Here is a 7,500-nt window from a genome sequence, read left to right on the forward strand (position 1 = left end):
GAGGAAGAAGGTGAGATGGTTGCCCGTGCCTGGAAGCGAAGCTGCTTTTCAGTCGGCTTCTCTTTTCCTAGGGCGCGTTGCCTGCAAAGATGTTCAGCCTGTGTTGCCCTGTAAATTGGTCTGCAGGTTACTAGCTATGGCCTCCAGCCCGGCGGGAGGCCCAGATGCTATGGAAATGAAGCCTGCTATTATTAAAAGTAAAAAGCCACAACGCCGGTGGCCACCACGCCCGCTGCGGCTGCAGCTGCAGCTGCTAAGAGTGATAGCGATACGAATGAGAATACTAGGATTTTGCAAGGACTAAAGAGTGCAAGAGAGAAAGCGAATGTAAAAGAAGCAAGTGTGCAGTGTAAAAAGTGAATGTAAAAATGGCATAGAGGAGAGTGACCCCCTGCTGGTGGAAGTGAGGAAAAGCAAAAGCCTACAGCACCTGGTATTCCCAGGCGGTCTCCCATCCAAGTACTGACCAGGCCCGACCCTGCTTAGCTTCCGAGATCAGACGAGATCGGGTATGTTCAGGGTGGTGTGGCCGTAGGCAGAGACAGGCCTCTCACTTACTCCTCTTCTACTTTGCAGCCTGGCTGCCGGCAGCTCTTTGCACTACTCCACGCTAAGCCTTTTTCTTCACTTTTTGCCTTCTCTTAAGGGAACTTCATATTCCAGCAGGAGCAGTGCAAGGGCTGGGGGCGGCCCTTATACCCACAGGTGTGGTTCAGCAACCAGTCACAGGCCGCAGCCGCCCTCTTTCAAAAGGGCTGGGCGCAGGGTCTGCGCAGGGCTAAGAAACCATCCCGGGGGTGAAAGAAAGAGCAAGCTGGGCCGGAGCCCGTTGTCCAGGAGTCGGCTAAGGAAGAAGGTGAGATGGTTGCCCGTGCCTGGAAACGAAGCTGCTTTTCAGTCGGCTTCTCTTTTCCTAGGGCGCGTTGCCTGCAAAGATGTTCAGCCTGTGTTGCCCTGTAAATTGGTCTGCAGGTTACTAGCTATGGCCTCCAGCCCGGCGGGAGGCCCAGATGCTATGGAAATGAAGCCTGCTATTATTAAAAGTAAAAAGCCACAACGCTGGTGGCCACCATGCCCGCTGCGGCTACAGCTGCTAAGAGTGATAGCGGTACGAATGAGAATACTAGGATTTTGCAAGGACTAAAGAGTGCAAGAGAGAAAGCGAATGTAAAAGAAGCAAGTGTGCAGTGTAAAAAGTGAATGTAAAAATGGCATAGAGGAGAGTGACCCCCTGCTGGTGGAAGTGAGGAAAAGCAAAAGCCTACAGCACCTGGTATTCCCAGGCGGTCTCCCATCCAAGTACTAACCAGGCCCGACCCTGCTTAGCTTCCGAGATCAGACGAGATCGGGTATGTTCAGGGTTGTGTGGCCGTAGGCAGAGACAGGCCTCTCACTTACTCCTCTTCTACTTTGCAGCCTGGCTGCCGGCAGCTCTTTGCACTACTCCACGCTAAGCCTTTTTCTTCACTTTTTGCCTTTTCTTAAGGGAACTTCATATTCCAGCAGGAGCAGTGCAAGGGCTGGGGGCGGCCCTTATACCCACAGGTGTGGTTCAGCAACCAGTCACAGGCCGCAGCCGCCCTCTTTCAAAAGGGCTGGGCGCAGGGTCTGCGCAGGGCTAAGAAACCATCCCGGGGGTGAAAGAAAGAGCAAGCTGGGCCGGAGCCCATTGTCCAGGAGTCGGCTGAGGAAGAAGGTGAGATGGTTGCCCGTGCCTGGAAGCGAAGCTGCTTTTCAGTCGGCTTCTCTTTTCCTAGGGCGCGTTGCCTGCAAAGATGTTCAGCCTGTGTTGCCCTGTAAATTGGTCTGCAGGTTACTAGCTATGGCCTCCAGCCCGGCGGGAGGCCCAGATGCTATGGAAATGAAGCCTGCTATTATTAAAAGTAAAAAGCCACAACGCTGGTGGCCACCATGCCCGCTGCGGCTGCAGCTGCTAAGAGTGATAGCGGTACGAATGAGAATACTAGGATTTTGCAAGGACTAAAGAGTGCAAGAGAGAAAGCGAATGTAAAAGAAGCATGTGCGCAGTGTAAAAAGTGAATGTAAAAATGGCATAGAGGAGAGTGACCCCCTGCTGGTGGAAGTGAGGAAAAGCAAAAGCCTACAGCACCTGGTATTCCCAGGCGGTCTCCCATCCAAGTACTAACCAGGCCCAACCCTTCTTAGCTTCCAAGATCAGACGAGATCGGGCGTGTTCAGGGTGGTGTGGCCGTAGGCAGAGACAAGCCTCTCACTTACTCCTCTTCTACTTTGCAGCCTGGCTGACGGCAGCTCTTTGCACTACTCCACGCTAGGCCTTTTTCTTCACTTTTTGCCTTCTCTTAAGGGAACTTCATATTCCAGCAGGAGCAGTGCAAGGGCTGGGGGCGGCCCTTATACCCACAGGTGTGGTTCAGCAACCAGTCACAGGCCGCAGCCGCCCTCTTTCAAAAGGGCTGGGCGCAGGGTCTGCGCAGGGCTAAGAAACCATCCCGGGGGTGAAAGAAAGAGCAAGCTGGGCCGGAGCCCGTTGTCCAGGAGTCGGCTAAGGAAGAAGGTGAGATGGTTGCCCGTGCCTGGAAGCGAAGCTGCTTTTCAGTCGGCTTCTCTTTTTCTAGGGCGCGTTTCCTGCAAAGATGTTCAGCCTGTGTTGCCCTGTAAATTGGTCTGCAGGTTACTAGCTATGGCCTCCAGCCCGGCGGGAGGCCCAGATGCTATGGAAATGAAGCCTGCTATTATTAAAAGTAAAAAGCCACAACGCTGGTGGCCACCACGCCCGCTGTGGCTGCAGCTGCTAAGAGTGATAGAGGTACGAATGAGAATACTAGGATTTTGCAAGGACTAAAGAGTGCAATTGAGAAAGCGAATGTAAAAGAAGCAAGTGTGCAGTGTAAAAAGTGAATGTAAAAATGGCATAGAGGAGAGTGACCCCCTGCTGGTGGAAGTGAGGAAAAGCAAAAGCCTACAGCACCTGTTATTCCCAGGCGGTCTCCCATCCAAGTACTAACCAGGCCCGACCCTGCTTAGCTTCCGAGATCAGACGAGATCGGGCGTGTTCAGGGTGGTGTGGCCATAGGCAGAGACAGGGCTCTCACTTACTCCTCTTCTACTTTGCAGCCTGGCTGCCGGCAGCTCTTTGCACTACTCCACACTAAGCCTTTTTCTTCACTTTTTGCCTTCTCTTAAGGGAACTTCATATTCCAGCAGGAGCAGTGCAAGGGCTGGGGGCGGCCCTTATACCCACAGGTGTGGTTCAGCAACCAGTCACAGGCCGCAGCCGCCCTCTTTCAAAAGGGCTGGGCGCAGGGTCTGCGCAGGGCTAAGAAACCATTCCGGGGGTGAAAGAAAGAGCAAGCTGGGCCGGAGCCCGTTGTCCAGGAGTCGGCTGAGGAAGAAGGTGAGATGGTTGCCCGTGCCTGGAAGCGAAGCTGCTTTTCAGTCGGCTTCTCTTTTCCTAGGGCGCGTTGCCTGCAAAGATGTTCAGCCTGTGTTGCCCTGTAAATTGGTCTGCAGGTTACTAGCTATGGCCTCCAGCCCGGCGGGAGGCCCAGATGCTATGGAAATGAAGCCTGCTATTATTAAAAGTAAAAAGCCACAACGCTGGTGGCCACCATGCCCGCTGCGGCTGCAGCTGCTAAGAGTGATAGCGGTACGAATGAGAATACTAGGATTTTGCAAGGACTAAAGAGTGCAAGAGAGAAAGCGAATGTAAAAGAAGCAAGTGTGCAGTGTAAAAAGTGAATGTAAAAATGGCATAGAGGAGAGTGACCCCCTGCTGGTGGAAGTGAGGAAAAGCAAAAGCCTACAGCACCTGGTATTCCCAGGCGGTCTCCCATCCAAGTACTAACCAGGCCCGACCCTGCTTAGCTTCCGAGATCAGACGAGATCGGGCGTGTTCAGGGTGGTGTGGCCATAGGCAGAGACAAGCCTCTCACTTACTCCTCTTCTACTTTGCAGCCTGGCTGACGGCAGCTCTTTGCACTACTCCACGCTAGGCCTTTTTCTTCACTTTTTGCCTTCTCTTAAGGGAACTTCATATTCCAGCAGGAGCAGTGCAAGGGCTGGGGGCGGCCCTTATACCCACAGGTGTGGTTCAGCAACCAGTCACAGGCCGCAGCCGCCCTCTTTCAAAAGGGCTGGGCGCAGGGTCTGCGCAGGGCTAAGAAACCATCCCGGGGGTGAAAGAAAGAGCAAGCTGGGCCGGAGCCCGTTGTCCAGGAGTCGGCTAAGGAAGAAGGTGAGATGGTTGCCCGTGCCTGGAAGCGAAGCTGCTTTTCAGTCGGCTTCTCTTTTCCTAGGGCGCGTTGCCTGCAAAGATGTTCAGCCTGTGTTGCCCTGTAAATTGGTCTGCAGGTTACTAGCTATGGCCTCCAGCCCGGCGGGAGGCCCAGATGCTATGGAAATGAAGCCTGCTATTATTAAAAGTAAAAAGCCACAACGCTGGTGGCCACCATGCCCGCTGCGGCTGCAGCTGCTAAGAGTGATAGCGGTACGAATGAGAATACTAGGATTTTGCAAGGACTAAAGAGTGCAAGAGAGAAAGCGAATGTAAAAGAAGCAAGTGTGCAGTGTAAAAAGTGAATGTAAAAATGGCATAGAGGAGAGTGACCCCCTGCTGGTGGAAGTGAGGAAAAGCAAAAGCCTACAGCACCTGGTATTCCCAGGCGGTCTCCCATCCAAGTACTAACCAGGCCCGACCCTGCTTAGCTTCCGAGATCAGACGAGATCGGGTATGTTCAGGGTGGTGTGGCCGTAGGCAGAGACAGGCCTCTCACTTACTCCTCTTCTACTTTGCAGCCTGGCTGCCGGCAGCTCTTTGCACTACTCCACGCTAAGCCTTTTTCTTCACTTTTTGCCTTTTCTTAAGGGAACTTCATATTCCAGCAGGAGCAGTGCAAGGGCTGGGGGCGGCCCTTATACCCACAGGTGTGGTTCAGCAACCAGTCACAGGCCGCAGCCGCCCTCTTTCAAAAGGGCTGGGCGCAGGGTCTGCGCAGGGCTAAGAAACCATCCCGGGGGTGAAAGAAAGAGCAAGCTGGGCCGGAGCCCATTGTCCAGGAGTCGGCTGAGGAAGAAGGTGAGATGGTTGCCCGTGCCTGGAAGCGAAGCTGCTTTTCAGTCGGCTTCTCTTTTCCTAGGGCGCGTTGCCTGCAAAGATGTTCAGCCTGTGTTGCCCTGTAAATTGGTCTGCAGGTTACTAGCTATGGCCTCCAGCCCGGCGGGAGGCCCAGATGCTATGGAAATGAAGCCTGCTATTATTAAAAGTAAAAAGCCACAACGCTGGTGGCCACCATGCCCGCTGCGGCTGCAGCTGCTAAGAGTGATAGCGGTACGAATGAGAATACTAGGATTTTGCAAGGACTAAAGAGTGCAAGAGAGAAAGCGAATGTAAAAGAAGCATGTGCGCAGTGTAAAAAGTGAATGTAAAAATGGCATAGAGGAGAGTGACCCCCTGCTGGTGGAAGTGAGGAAAAGCAAAAGCCTACAGCACCTGGTATTCCCAGGCGGTCTCCCATCCAAGTACTAACCAGGCCCAACCCTTCTTAGCTTCCAAGATCAGACGAGATCGGGCGTGTTCAGGGTGGTGTGGCCGTAGGCAGAGACAAGCCTCTCACTTACTCCTCTTCTACTTTGCAGCCTGGCTGACGGCAGCTCTTTGCACTACTCCACGCTAGGCCTTTTTCTTCACTTTTTGCCTTCTCTTAAGGGAACTTCATATTCCAGCAGGAGCAGTGCAAGGGCTGGGGGCGGCCCTTATACCCACAGGTGTGGTTCAGCAACCAGTCACAGGCCGCAGCCGCCCTCTTTCAAAAGGGCTGGGCACAGGGTCTGCGCAGGGCTAAGAAACCATCCCGGGGGTGAAAGAAAGAGCAAGCTGGGCCGGAGCCCGTTGTCCAGGAGTCGGCTAAGGAAGAAGGTGAGATGGTTGCCCGTGCCTGGAAGCGAAGCTGCTTTTCAGTCGGCTTCTCTTTTCCTAGGGCGCGTTGCCTGCAAAGATGTTCAGCCTGTGTTGCCCTGTAAATTGGTCTGCAGGTTACTAGCTATGGCCTCCAGCCCGGCGGGAGGCCCAGATGCTATGGAAATGAAGCCTGCTATTATTAAAAGTAAAAAGCCACAACGCTGGTGGCCACCACGCCCGCTGCGGCTGCAGCTGCTAAGAATGATAGCGGTACGAATGAGAATACTAGGATTTTGCAAGGACTAAAGAGTGCAAGAGAGAAAGCGAATGTAAAAGAAGCAAGTGTGCAGTGTAAAAAGTGAATGTAAAAATGGCATAGAGGAGAGTGACCCCCTGCTGTTGGAAGTGAGGAAAAGCAAAAGCCTACAGCACCTGGTATTCCCAGGCGGTCTCCCATCCAAGTACTGACCAGGCCCAACCCTGCTTAGCTTCCAAGATCAGACGAGATATGGCGTGTTCAGGGTGGTGTGGCCGTAGGCAGAGACAGGCCTCTCACTTACTCCTCTTCTACTTTGCAACCTGGCTGCCGGCAGCTCTTTGCACTACTCCACGCTAGGCCTTTTTCTTCACTTTTTGCCTTCTCTTAAGGGAACTTCATATTCCAGCAGGAGCAGTGCAAGGGCTGGGGGCGGCCCTTATACCCACAGGTGTGGTTCAGCAACCAGTCACAGGCCGCAGCCGCCCTCTTTCAAAAGGGCTGGGCGCAGGGTCTGCGCAGGGCTAAGAAACCATCCCGGGGGTGAAAGAAAGAGCAAGCTGGGCCGGAGCCCGTTGTCCAGGAGTCGGCTAAGGAAGAAGGTGAGATGGTTGCCCGTGCCTGGAAGCGAAGCTGCTTTTCAGTCGGCTTCTCTTTTCCTAGGGCGCGTTGCCTGCAAAGATGTTCAGCCTGTGTTGCCCTGTAAATTGGTCTGCAGGTTACTAGCTATGGCTTCCAGCCCGGCGGGAGGCCCAGATGCTATGGAAATGAAGCCTGCTATTATTAAAAGTAAAAAGCCACAACGCTGGTGGCCACCACGCCCGCTGCAGCTGCAGCTGCTAAGAGTGATAGCGATACGAATGAGAATACTAGGATTTTGCAAGGACTAAAGAGTGCAAGAGAGAAAGCGAATGTAAAAGAAGCAAGTGTGCAGTGTAAAAAGTGAATGTAAAAATGGCATAGAGGAGAGTGACCCCCTGCTGGTGGAAGTGAGGAAAAGCAAAAGCCTACAGCACCTGGTATTCCCAGGCGGTCTCCCATCCAAGTACTAACCAGGCCCGACCCTGCTTAGCTTCCGAGATCAGACGAGATCGGGTATGTTCAGGGTGGTGTGGCCGTAGGCAGAGACAGGCCTCTCACTTACTCCTCTTCTACTTTGCAGCCTGGCTGCCGGCAGCTCTTTGCACTACTCCACGCTAAGCCTTTTTCTTCACTTTTTGCCTTTTCTTAAGGGAACTTCATATTCCAGCAGGAGCAGTGCAAGGGCTGGGGGCGGCCCTTATACCCACAGGTGTGGTTCAGCAACCAGTCACAGGCCGCAGCCGCCCTCTTTCAAAAGGGCTGGGCGCAGGGTCTGCGCAGGGCT

At 53.6% G+C, this 7,500-nt stretch overlaps 9 non-coding genes across 9 annotated transcripts; all 9 read right to left on the reverse strand.

The window, feature by feature from the left end:
• Positions 1-418: 418 nt before the first annotated feature.
• On the reverse strand, positions 419-537 carry LOC142201765 (5S ribosomal RNA). The gene has a single exon (XR_012715656.1). It is a non-coding gene; the product is annotated as a 5S ribosomal RNA (ribosomal RNA).
• A 721-nt stretch (positions 538-1,258) lies between these two features.
• Positions 1,259-1,377, reverse strand: LOC142201959 (5S ribosomal RNA). Its single transcript, XR_012715840.1, has one exon. It is a non-coding gene; the product is annotated as a 5S ribosomal RNA (ribosomal RNA).
• Positions 1,378-2,098: 721 nt separating this feature from the next.
• Positions 2,099-2,217, reverse strand: LOC142201973 (5S ribosomal RNA). Its single transcript, XR_012715854.1, has one exon. It is a non-coding gene; the product is annotated as a 5S ribosomal RNA (ribosomal RNA).
• Positions 2,218-2,938: 721 nt separating this feature from the next.
• Positions 2,939-3,057, reverse strand: LOC142201865 (5S ribosomal RNA). The gene has a single exon (XR_012715751.1). It is a non-coding gene; the product is annotated as a 5S ribosomal RNA (ribosomal RNA).
• A 721-nt stretch (positions 3,058-3,778) lies between these two features.
• Positions 3,779-3,897, reverse strand: LOC142201645 (5S ribosomal RNA). The gene has a single exon (XR_012715569.1). It is a non-coding gene; the product is annotated as a 5S ribosomal RNA (ribosomal RNA).
• A 721-nt stretch (positions 3,898-4,618) lies between these two features.
• LOC142201987 (5S ribosomal RNA) lies at positions 4,619-4,737 on the reverse strand. Its single transcript, XR_012715867.1, has one exon. It is a non-coding gene; the product is annotated as a 5S ribosomal RNA (ribosomal RNA).
• A 721-nt stretch (positions 4,738-5,458) lies between these two features.
• On the reverse strand, positions 5,459-5,577 carry LOC142201974 (5S ribosomal RNA). Its single transcript, XR_012715855.1, has one exon. It is a non-coding gene; the product is annotated as a 5S ribosomal RNA (ribosomal RNA).
• A 721-nt stretch (positions 5,578-6,298) lies between these two features.
• LOC142202116 (5S ribosomal RNA) lies at positions 6,299-6,417 on the reverse strand. Its single transcript, XR_012715992.1, has one exon. It is a non-coding gene; the product is annotated as a 5S ribosomal RNA (ribosomal RNA).
• Positions 6,418-7,138: 721 nt separating this feature from the next.
• LOC142201998 (5S ribosomal RNA) lies at positions 7,139-7,257 on the reverse strand. Its single transcript, XR_012715878.1, has one exon. It is a non-coding gene; the product is annotated as a 5S ribosomal RNA (ribosomal RNA).
• Between the last annotated feature and the right edge of the window lie 243 nt (positions 7,258-7,500).

Source organism: Leptodactylus fuscus, chromosome 4, assembly GCF_031893055.1.
Source record: "Leptodactylus fuscus isolate aLepFus1 chromosome 4, aLepFus1.hap2, whole genome shotgun sequence".
Lineage (NCBI taxonomy): Eukaryota > Metazoa > Chordata > Amphibia > Anura > Leptodactylidae > Leptodactylus > Leptodactylus fuscus.